We start from the raw sequence: 10,802 nt of genomic DNA, 5'->3' as shown, positions 1-10,802 counted from the left end.
CTAAGGGTGGGGTGAGGGTTACTCAAAAAGGAACTTGACAAGGATTTTAAACATATCGACAATCATTATAACATAACGTGACTGATTGTTACCGCGCTCTTAACTGGGCAAACACTTGTTGGCTTTCAAGAAAGACTAACATAGTTGAGGTGGTTCTAGCGGCCTTCTAGCACAGGGTCTCATGAGGCAGGGATTCTAGCCACTGGCTGTGCAAGGCATGAGGCCTGTTAGTGATTCTATTTTTTCCTCTGCAGAATAGGTCTTTCTACATTCCAGGTCCTTTCTACCCCAATAAATAATGTGGCGATTCTCTCAGTGAGTTGTACTATCGGTTTAAACAGCCAACTGTCTCTTTAAAAGGACTTTTTTTAAATTCCTTTAAAAAAAAGTCCTTTCAAAAAAATCTTTTTTCTTTATTTTTTATTTTTTATCCCATATGTTTACTCTGATCGTGGAACTTTGTCATTTTGACCTTCTCTGCTGATTAAAATATTCTTCATCATCAGCACCTACTGCTCTCCTCTCCTGGTGATCTCTCCGGAAGGGGTCTTCTCTAGCTCTTCTAGCAGGAGATGGGCACTTCCCCTCTACCCCTGTTGCCAGACCAGCCTTACCTATCCTGCAGGGTCAGGTCGGCCTGGCCCTTTTTCTGTTGTTCTCCTCTGAGTGGTTAGATTTTCATAGATCCCGTGCTTTGCTTTTGTCAGGATTTACCTGGATTATCAAAACCCTTTTCTTGTGCCAGTGAAGCCTAAGAAACAGTCCTAATGAGAGAACCAGGAACTCAAACAGATCATATTTATCCTGAATGTTCTGTCCAAAATGAAAAATTCATTTCAGAGGAGCCTCAAGATCTCTGAGAAGGGAAGTTTCACCAACTCTGTCATGTAGGGGCATCAATTCCGATTCTGTGTCAATTGTCCTACTTTCCCAGCTAGTAATTCTCTACCTCTCAAAGCCCACTCTCAACCGTTTCCTCTCTCAAAGGCAGTTGCTCTTAGAGTCTGCACATGGCACTTGGGGCCTGCTGGTCGTTGGCTACTGCCCTCTGTACCTTGGGTCTAACAGCTGCGGGGCATCAAGATGAGCACGTCTCTTGTTCTAGGACTTAATATAGTTTGGGGCACATGGTAAGCAATAATCACTTCTTTAGTTGATCCAAGTGTTGGATCTTTCTTAATTATTCTACTACCACAATTTACTTGTTCTAACATTTGTCCCCCCCCCCATTTTAATATCTCTTAAGGTGGCACTCACCTTGCACTTGATGACATATCCTACTTTAACTGACAGCATTTCTCTTTCTTAGTCGAACATAAACTATAGTGCATCTTACACTTGATGAAAGCTAGGATGCAATGAAATACTCTATTATGGTTACAATTCTGATATTTGAAATCCTCCGGTAGCTCCCTGTGCCCCCACAGTGTAGTACCTCACCTCCTCGCCATAGTATCCAAACCTTCTCACCCCCAGTGTTAACCCCGGGGCTCAGCCTCCACCCCAGGTGATGCTGCCAGATCAGCTGTCGGTTGTCATGAACTTGCTGTAGTTTCCCAAATGCACTGTGCTGCCTCCTGGCACTCTGAAACTTGACACACTCATCCTCATTCTTCGCTTTGCCCTTGTCTATCACCTCCCCTGAAAATCTGTTCCTAAGTGGCTTTTCCCAGCTCCCACCTACCCTTGGCAGTCTATTATCTCCCTGTGGTAAAGCCTGTCACACTGCATCATGGACATGCCCGTTGTCCCCCTGAGAAGAGAAAAGGGACAATGAGGGCCCCCAGCATTTGCAGCTCTAGTGCAGAGCCCCATGCCTGGCTTGCAGGAAATGCCAGATCATGAAGACAAACGGAGATCATCCTCTGGCTAAAACCAGCTCTTCCTTGCCTATCGCAGGATCTGGTCAATAAAGAGCGGCCAGTTATTATTGCTGTTTTTCTAGGGATTTTTACCCCATATATTTCCCAGGTCTCTACTCTTTTTGTAGCACTTTAATTCAGGCTTCAACCACTTCCTAGTCAGATCAGGTGAAATCATTTTTCTTCCCATACCCTCGATGTATTTCACATCTAGTAATTCTTTATTTAAAGATCTTATTTACCCATTTGACAGAGAGATCACAAGTAGGTAGAGAGGGAGGCAGAGAGAGAGGGGGGAAGCAGGCTCCCCGCTGAGCAGAGCGCCCGATGTGGGGCTCCATCCCAGGACCCTGAAATCATGACCTGAGCCGAAGGCAGAGGCCTAAACCACTGAGCCACCCAGGAGCCCCCATATCTGGTAATTTTTAACCAACGTGGATTTGCTGCATCAAATAGTTCCTTCTTCTTCAAATATAAATATATAAATAAAGTGATCAAGTCACTCGCATGTCTTAGGAGAATGTCATACCTTTAGTAGCAAACTTGAAATCTTGGCCATTGGTTTTGATTTTTGTTTTGGTTAGATTTGGTTCGGTTTTTGTCATTTTGAAAAGCCCTCCAGCCCTTGGCTCTGTCTGACCCGATTGCTTTCAGCTGTTTCTGCAACAAAATTGTCCCGGCAGCGAAAACTCTCATTGTTTACAGTGGCGCCCCCTTCTGAACACTTTGTTAATAAAAAGCTTTTTTTTTTTTTTTCGGCTATGGTAAATGTGGAACAACAATGAGGTATTTCAAAGAGGTGAACCACAGATATATTTCTCTAAGGGTGGGGTGAGGGTTACTCAAAAAGGAACTTGACAAGGATTTTAAAGATATCGACAATCATTATAACATAACGTGACTGATTGTTACCGCGCTCTTAACTGGGCAAACACTTGTTGGCTTCCAAGAAAGACTAACATAGTTGAAATGGTTCTAGCGGCCTTCTAGCACAGGGTCTCATGAGGCAGGGATTCTAGACACTGGCTGTGCAAGGCATGAGGCCTTTTAGTGATTCTATTTTTTCCTCGGCAGAATAGGTCTTTCTACATTCCAGGTCCTTTCTACCCCAATAAATAATGTGGCGATTCTCTCAGTGAGTTGTACTATTGGTTTAAACAGCCAACTGTGTCTTTAAAAGGACTTTTGTTTAAATTCCTTTAAAAAAAAGTCCTTTCAAAAAAATCTTTTTTCTTTATTTTTTATTTTTTATCCCATATGTTTACTCTGATCGTGGAACTTTGTCATTTTGACCTTCTCTGCTGATTAAATTATTCTTCATCATCATCACCTACTGCTCTCCTCTCCTGGTGGTCTCTCCGGAAGGGGTCTTCTCTAGCTCTTCTAGCAGGAGATGGGCACTTCCCCTCTACCCCTGTTGCCAGACCAGCCTTACCTATCCTGCAGGGTCAGGTCGGCCTGGCCCTTTTTCTGTTGTTCTCCTCTGAGTGGTTAGATTTTCATAGATCCCGTGCTTTGCTTTTGTCAGGATTTACCTGGATTATCAAAACCCTTTTCTTGTGCCAGTGAAGCCTAAGAAACAGTCCTAATGAGAGAACCAGGAACTCAAACAGATCATATTTATCCTGAATGTTCTGTCCAAAATGAAAAATTCATTTCAGAGGAGCCTCAAGATCTCTGAGAAGGGAAGTTTCACCAACTCTGTCATGTAGGGGCATCAATTCCGATTCTGTGTCAATTGTCCTACTTTCCCAGCTAGTAATTCTCTACCTCTCAAAGCCCACTCTCAACCGTTTCCTCTCTCAAAGGCAGTTGCTCTTAGAGTCTGCACATGGCACTTGGGGCCTGCTGGTCGTTGGCTACTGCCCTCTGTACCTTGGGTCTAACAGCTGCGGGGCATCAAGATGAGCACGTCTCTTGTTCTAGGACTTAATATAGTTTGGGGCACATGGTAAGCAATAATCACTTCTTTAGTTGATCCAAGTGTTGGATCTTTCTTAATTATTCTACTACCACAATTTACTTGTTCTAACATTTGTCCCCCCCCCCCATTTTAATATCTCTTAAGGTGGCACTCACCTTGCACTTGATGACATATCCTACTTTAACTGACAACATTTCTCTTTCTTAGTCGAACATAAACTATAGTGCATCTTACACTTGATGAAAGCTAGGATGCAATGAAATACTCTATTATGGTTACGATTCTGATATTTGAAATCCTCCGGTAGCTCCCTGTGCCCCCACAGTGTAGTACCTCACCTCCTCGCCATAGTATACAAACCTTCTCACCCCCAGTGTTAACCCCGGGGCTCAGCCTCCATCCCCAGGTGATGGTGCCAGATCAGCTGTCGGTTGTCATGAACTTGCTGTAGTTTCCCGAATGCACTGTGCTGCCTCCTGGCACTCTGAAACTTGACACACTCATCCTCATTCTTCGCTTTGCCCTTGTCTATCACCTCCCCTGAAAATCTGTTCCTAAGTGGCTTTTCCCAGCTCCCACCTACCCTTGGCAGTCTATTATCTCCCTGTGGTAAAGCCTGTCACACTGCATCATGGACATGCCCGTTGTCCCCCTGAGAAGAGAAAAGGGAAAATGAGGGCCCCCAGCATTTGCAGCTCTAGTGCAGAGCCCCATGCCTGGCTTGCAGGAAATGCCAGATCATGAAGACAAACGGAGATCATCCTCTGGCTAAAACCAGCTCTTCCTTGCCTATCGCAGGATCTGGTCAATAAAGAGCGGCCAGTTATTATTGCTGTTTTTCTAGGGATTTTTACCCCATATATTTCCCAGGTCTCTACTCTTTTTGTAGCACTTTAATTCAGGCTTCAACCACTTCCTAGTCAGATCAGGTGAAATCATTTTTCTTCCCATACCCTCGATGTATTTCACATCTAGTAATTCTTTATTTAAAGATCTTATTTACCCATTTGACAGAGAGATCACAAGTAGGTAGAGAGGGAGGCAGAGAGAGAGGGGGGAAGCAGGCTCCCCGCTGAGCAGAGCGCCCGATGTGGGGCTCCATCCCAGGACCCTGAAATCATGACCTGAGCCGAAGGCAGAGGCCTAAACCACTGAGCCACCCAGGAGCCCCCATATCTGGTAATTTTTAACCAACGTGGATTTGCTGCATCAAATAGTTCCTTCTTCTTCAAATATAAATATATAAATAAAGTGATCAAGTCACTCGCATGTCTTAGGAGAATGTCATACCTTTAGTAGCAAACTTGAAATCTTGGCCATTGGTTTTGATTTTTGTTTTGGTTAGATTTGGTTCGGTTTTTGTCATTTTGAAAAGCCCTCCAGCCCTTGGCTCTGTCTGACCCGATTGCTTTCAGCTGTTTCTGCAACAAAATTGTCCCGGCAGCGAAAACTCTCATTGTTTACAGTGGCGCCCCCTTCTGAACACTTTGTTAATAAAAAGCTTTTTTTTTTTTTTCGGCTATGGTAAATGTGGAACAACAATGAGGTATTTCAAAGAGGTGAACCACAGATATATTTCTCTAAGGGTGGGGTGAGGGTTACTCAAAAAGGAACTTGACAAGGATTTTAAAGATATCGACAATCATTATAACATAACGTGACTGATTGTTACCGCGCTCTTAACTGGGCAAACACTTGTTGGCTTCCAAGAAAGACTAACATAGTTGAAATGGTTCTAGCGGCCTTCTAGCACAGGGTCTCATGAGGCAGGGATTCTAGACACTGGCTGTGCAAGGCATGAGGCCTTTTAGTGATTCTATTTTTTCCTCGGCAGAATAGGTCTTTCTACATTCCAGGTCCTTTCTACCCCAATAAATAATGTGGCGATTCTCTCAGTGAGTTGTACTATTGGTTTAAACAGCCAACTGTGTCTTTAAAAGGACTTTTGTTTAAATTCCTTTAAAAAAAAGTCCTTTCAAAAAAATCTTTTTTCTTTATTTTTTATTTTTTATCCCATATGTTTACTCTGATCGTGGAACTTTGTCATTTTGACCTTCTCTGCTGATTAAATTATTCTTCATCATCATCACCTACTGCTCTCCTCTCCTGGTGGTCTCTCCGGAAGGGGTCTTCTCTAGCTCTTCTAGCAGGAGATGGGCACTTCCCCTCTACCCCTGTTGCCAGACCAGCCTTACCTATCCTGCAGGGTCAGGTCGGCCTGGCCCTTTTTCTGTTGTTCTCCTCTGAGTGGTTAGATTTTCATAGATCCCGTGCTTTGCTTTTGTCAGGATTTACCTGGATTATCAAAACCCTTTTCTTGTGCCAGTGAAGCCTAAGAAACAGTCCTAATGAGAGAACCAGGAACTCAAACAGATCATATTTATCCTGAATGTTCTGTCCAAAATGAAAAATTCATTTCAGAGGAGCCTCAAGATCTCTGAGTAGGGAAGTTTCACCAACTCTGTCATGTAGGGGCATCAATTCCGATTCTGTGTCAATTGTCCTACTTTCCCAGCTAGTAATTCTCTACCTCTCAAAGCCCACTCTCAACCGTTTCCTCTCTCAAAGGCAGTTGCTCTTAGAGTCTGCACATGGCACTTGGGGCCTGCTGGTCGTTGGCTACTGCCCTCTGTACCTTGGGTCTAACAGCTGCGGGGCATCAAGATGAGCACGTCTCTTGTTCTAGGACTTAATATAGTTTGGGGCACATGGTAAGCAATAATCACTTCTTTAGTTGATCCAAGTGTTGGATCTTTCTTAATTATTCTACTACCACAATTTACTTGTTCTAACATTTGTCCCCCCCCCCATTTTAATATCTCTTAAGGTGGCACTCACCTTGCACTTGATGACATATCCTACTTTAACTGACAACATTTCTCTTTCTTAGTCGAACATAAACTATAGTGCATCTTACACTTGATGAAAGCTAGGATGCAATGAAATACTCTATTATGGTTACGATTCTGATATTTGAAATCCTCCGGTAGCTCCCTGTGCCCCCACAGTGTAGTACCTCACCTCCTCGCCATAGTATACAAACCTTCTCACCCCCAGTGTTAACCCCGGGGCTCAGCCTCCATCCCCAGGTGATGGTGCCAGATCAGCTGTCGGTTGTCATGAACTTGCTGTAGTTTCCCGAATGCACTGTGCTGCCTCCTGGCACTCTGAAACTTGACACACTCATCCTCATTCTTCGCTTTGCCCTTGTCTATCACCTCCCCTGAAAATCTGTTCCTAAGTGGCTTTTCCCAGCTCCCACCTACCCTTGGCAGTCTATTATCTCCCTGTGGTAAAGCCTGTCACACTGCATCATGGACATGCCCGTTGTCCCCCTGAGAAGAGAAAAGGGAAAATGAGGGCCCCCAGCATTTGCAGCTCTAGTGCAGAGCCCCATGCCTGGCTTGCAGGAAATGCCAGATCATGAAGACAAACGGAGATCATCCTCTGGCTAAAACCAGCTCTTCCTTGCCTATCGCAGGATCTGGTCAATAAAGAGCGGCCAGTTATTATTGCTGTTTTTCTAGGGATTTTTACCCCATATATTTCCCAGGTCTCTACTCTTTTTGTAGCACTTTAATTCAGGCTTCAACCACTTCCTAGTCAGATCAGGTGAAATCATTTTTCTTCCCATACCCTCGATGTATTTCACATCTAGTAATTCTTTATTTAAAGATCTTATTTACCCATTTGACAGAGAGATCACAAGTAGGTAGAGAGGGAGGCAGAGAGAGAGGGGGGAAGCAGGCTCCCCGCTGAGCAGAGCGCCCGATGTGGGGCTCCATCCCAGGACCCTGAAATCATGACCTGAGCCGAAGGCAGAGGCCTAAACCACTGAGCCACCCAGGAGCCCCCATATCTGGTAATTTTTAACCAACGTGGATTTGCTGCATCAAATAGTTCCTTCTTCTTCAAATATAAATATATAAATAAAGTGATCAAGTCACTCGCATGTCTTAGGAGAATGTCATACCTTTAGTAGCAAACTTGAAATCTTGGCCATTGGTTTTGATTTTTGTTTTGGTTAGATTTGGTTCGGTTTTTGTCATTTTGAAAAGCCCTCCAGCCCTTGGCTCTGTCTGACCCGATTGCTTTCAGCTGTTTCTGCAACAAAATTGTCCCGGCAGCGAAAACTCTCATTGTTTACAGTGGCGCCCCCTTCTGAACACTTTGTTAATAAAAAGCTTTTTTTTTTTTTTTTTCGGCTATGGTAAATGTGGAACAACAATGAGGTATTTCAAAGAGGTGAACCACAGATATATTTCTCTAAGGGTGGGGTGAGGGTTACTCAAAAAGGAACTTGACAAGGATTTTAAAGATATCGACAATCATTATAACATAACGTGACTGATTGTTACCGCGCTCTTAACTGGGCAAACACTTGTTGGCTTCCAAGAAAGACTAACATAGTTGAAATGGTTCTAGCGGCCTTCTAGCACAGGGTCTCATGAGGCAGGGATTCTAGACACTGGCTGTGCAAGGCATGAGGCCTTTTAGTGATTCTATTTTTTCCTCGGCAGAATAGGTCTTTCTACATTCCAGGTCCTTTCTACCCCAATAAATAATGTGGCGATTCTCTCAGTGAGTTGTACTATTGGTTTAAACAGCCAACTGTGTCTTTAAAAGGACTTTTGTTTAAATTCCTTTAAAAAAAAGTCCTTTCAAAAAAATCTTTTTTCTTTATTTTTTATTTTTTATCCCATATGTTTACTCTGATCGTGGAACTTTGTCATTTTGACCTTCTCTGCTGATTAAATTATTCTTCATCATCATCACCTACTGCTCTCCTCTCCTGGTGGTCTCTCCGGAAGGGGTCTTCTCTAGCTCTTCTAGCAGGAGATGGGCACTTCCCCTCTACCCCTGTTGCCAGACCAGCCTTACCTATCCTGCAGGGTCAGGTCGGCCTGGCCCTTTTTCTGTTGTTCTCCTCTGAGTGGTTAGATTTTCATAGATCCCGTGCTTTGCTTTTGTCAGGATTTACCTGGATTATCAAAACCCTTTTCTTGTGCCAGTGAAGCCTAAGAAACAGTCCTAATGAGAGAACCAGGAACTCAAACAGATCATATTTATCCTGAATGTTCTGTCCAAAATGAAAAATTCATTTCAGAGGAGCCTCAAGATCTCTGAGAAGGGAAGTTTCACCAACTCTGTCATGTAGGGGCATCAATTCCGATTCTGTGTCAATTGTCCTACTTTCCCAGCTAGTAATTCTCTACCTCTCAAAGCCCACTCTCAACCGTTTCCTCTCTCAAAGGCAGTTGCTCTTAGAGTCTGCACATGGCACTTGGGGCCTGCTGGTCGTTGGCTACTGCCCTCTGTACCTTGGGTCTAACAGCTGCGGGGCATCAAGATGAGCACGTCTCTTGTTCTAGGACTTAATATAGTTTGGGGCACATGGTAAGCAATAATCACTTCTTTAGTTGATCCAAGTGTTGGATCTTTCTTAATTATTCTACTACCACAATTTACTTGTTCTAACATTTGTCCCCCCCCCCATTTTAATATCTCTTAAGGTGGCACTCACCTTGCACTTGATGACATATCCTACTTTAACTGACAACATTTCTCTTTCTTAGTCGAACATAAACTATAGTGCATCTTACACTTGATGAAAGCTAGGATGCAATGAAATACTCTATTATGGTTACGATTCTGATATTTGAAATCCTCCGGTAGCTCCCTGTGCCCCCACAGTGTAGTACCTCACCTCCTCGCCATAGTATACAAACCTTCTCACCCCCAGTGTTAACCCCGGGGCTCAGCCTCCATCCCCAGGTGATGGTGCCAGATCAGCTGTCGGTTGTCATGAACTTGCTGTAGTTTCCCGAATGCACTGTGCTGCCTCCTGGCACTCTGAAACTTGACACACTCATCCTCATTCTTCGCTTTGCCCTTGTCTATCACCTCCCCTGAAAATCTGTTCCTAAGTGGCTTTTCCCAGCTCCCACCTACCCTTGGCAGTCTATTATCTCCCTGTGGTAAAGCCTGTCACACTGCATCATGGACATGCCCGTTGTCCCCCTGAGAAGAGAAAAGGGAAAATGAGGGCCCCCAGCATTTGCAGCTCTAGTGCAGAGCCCCATGCCTGGCTTGCAGGAAATGCCAGATCATGAAGACAAACGGAGATCATCCTCTGGCTAAAACCAGCTCTTCCTTGCCTATCGCAGGATCTGGTCAATAAAGAGCGGCCAGTTATTATTGCTGTTTTTCTAGGGATTTTTACCCCATATATTTCCCAGGTCTCTACTCTTTTTGTAGCACTTTAATTCAGGCTTCAACCACTTCCTAGTAAGATCAGGTGAAATCATTTTTCTTCCCATACCCTCGATGTATTTCACATCTAGTAATTCTTTATTTAAAGATCTTATTTACCCATTTGACAGAGAGATCACAAGTAGGTAGAGAGGGAGGCAGAGAGAGAGGGGGGAAGCAGGCTCCCCGCTGAGCAGAGCGCCCGATGTGGGGCTCCATCCCAGGACCCTGAAATCATGACCTGAGCCGAAGGCAGAGGCCTAAACCACTGAGCCACCCAGGAGCCCCCATATCTGGTAATTTTTAACCAACGTGGATTTGCTGCATCAAATAGTTCCTTCTTCTTCAAATATAAATATATAAATAAAGTGATCAAGTCACTCGCATGTCTTAGGAGAATGTCATACCTTTAGTAGCAAACTTGAAATCTTGGCCATTGGTTTTGATTTTTGTTTTGGTTAGATTTGGTTCGGTTTTTGTCATTTTGAAAAGCCCTCCAGCCCTTGGCTCTGTCTGACCCGATTGCTTTCAGCTGTTTCTGCAACAAAATTGTCCCGGCAGCGAAAACTCTCATTGTTTACAGTGGCGCCCCCTTCTGAACACTTTGTTAATAAAAAGCTTTTTTTTTTTTTTTTCGGCTATGGTAAATGTGGAACAACAATGAGGTATTTCAAAGAGGTGAACCACAGATATATTTCTCTAAGGGTGGGGTGAGGGTTACTCAAAAAGGAACTTGACAAGGATTTTAAAGATATCGACAATCA

The sequence above is a fragment of the Mustela nivalis genome (genome assembly GCF_964662115.1).
Source record: "Mustela nivalis genome assembly, contig: HAP1_SCAFFOLD_235, whole genome shotgun sequence".
Lineage (NCBI taxonomy): Eukaryota > Metazoa > Chordata > Mammalia > Carnivora > Mustelidae > Mustela > Mustela nivalis.
The sequence above is the reverse complement of the archived record's forward strand: the minus strand, read 5'-3'. Positions refer to the sequence as shown.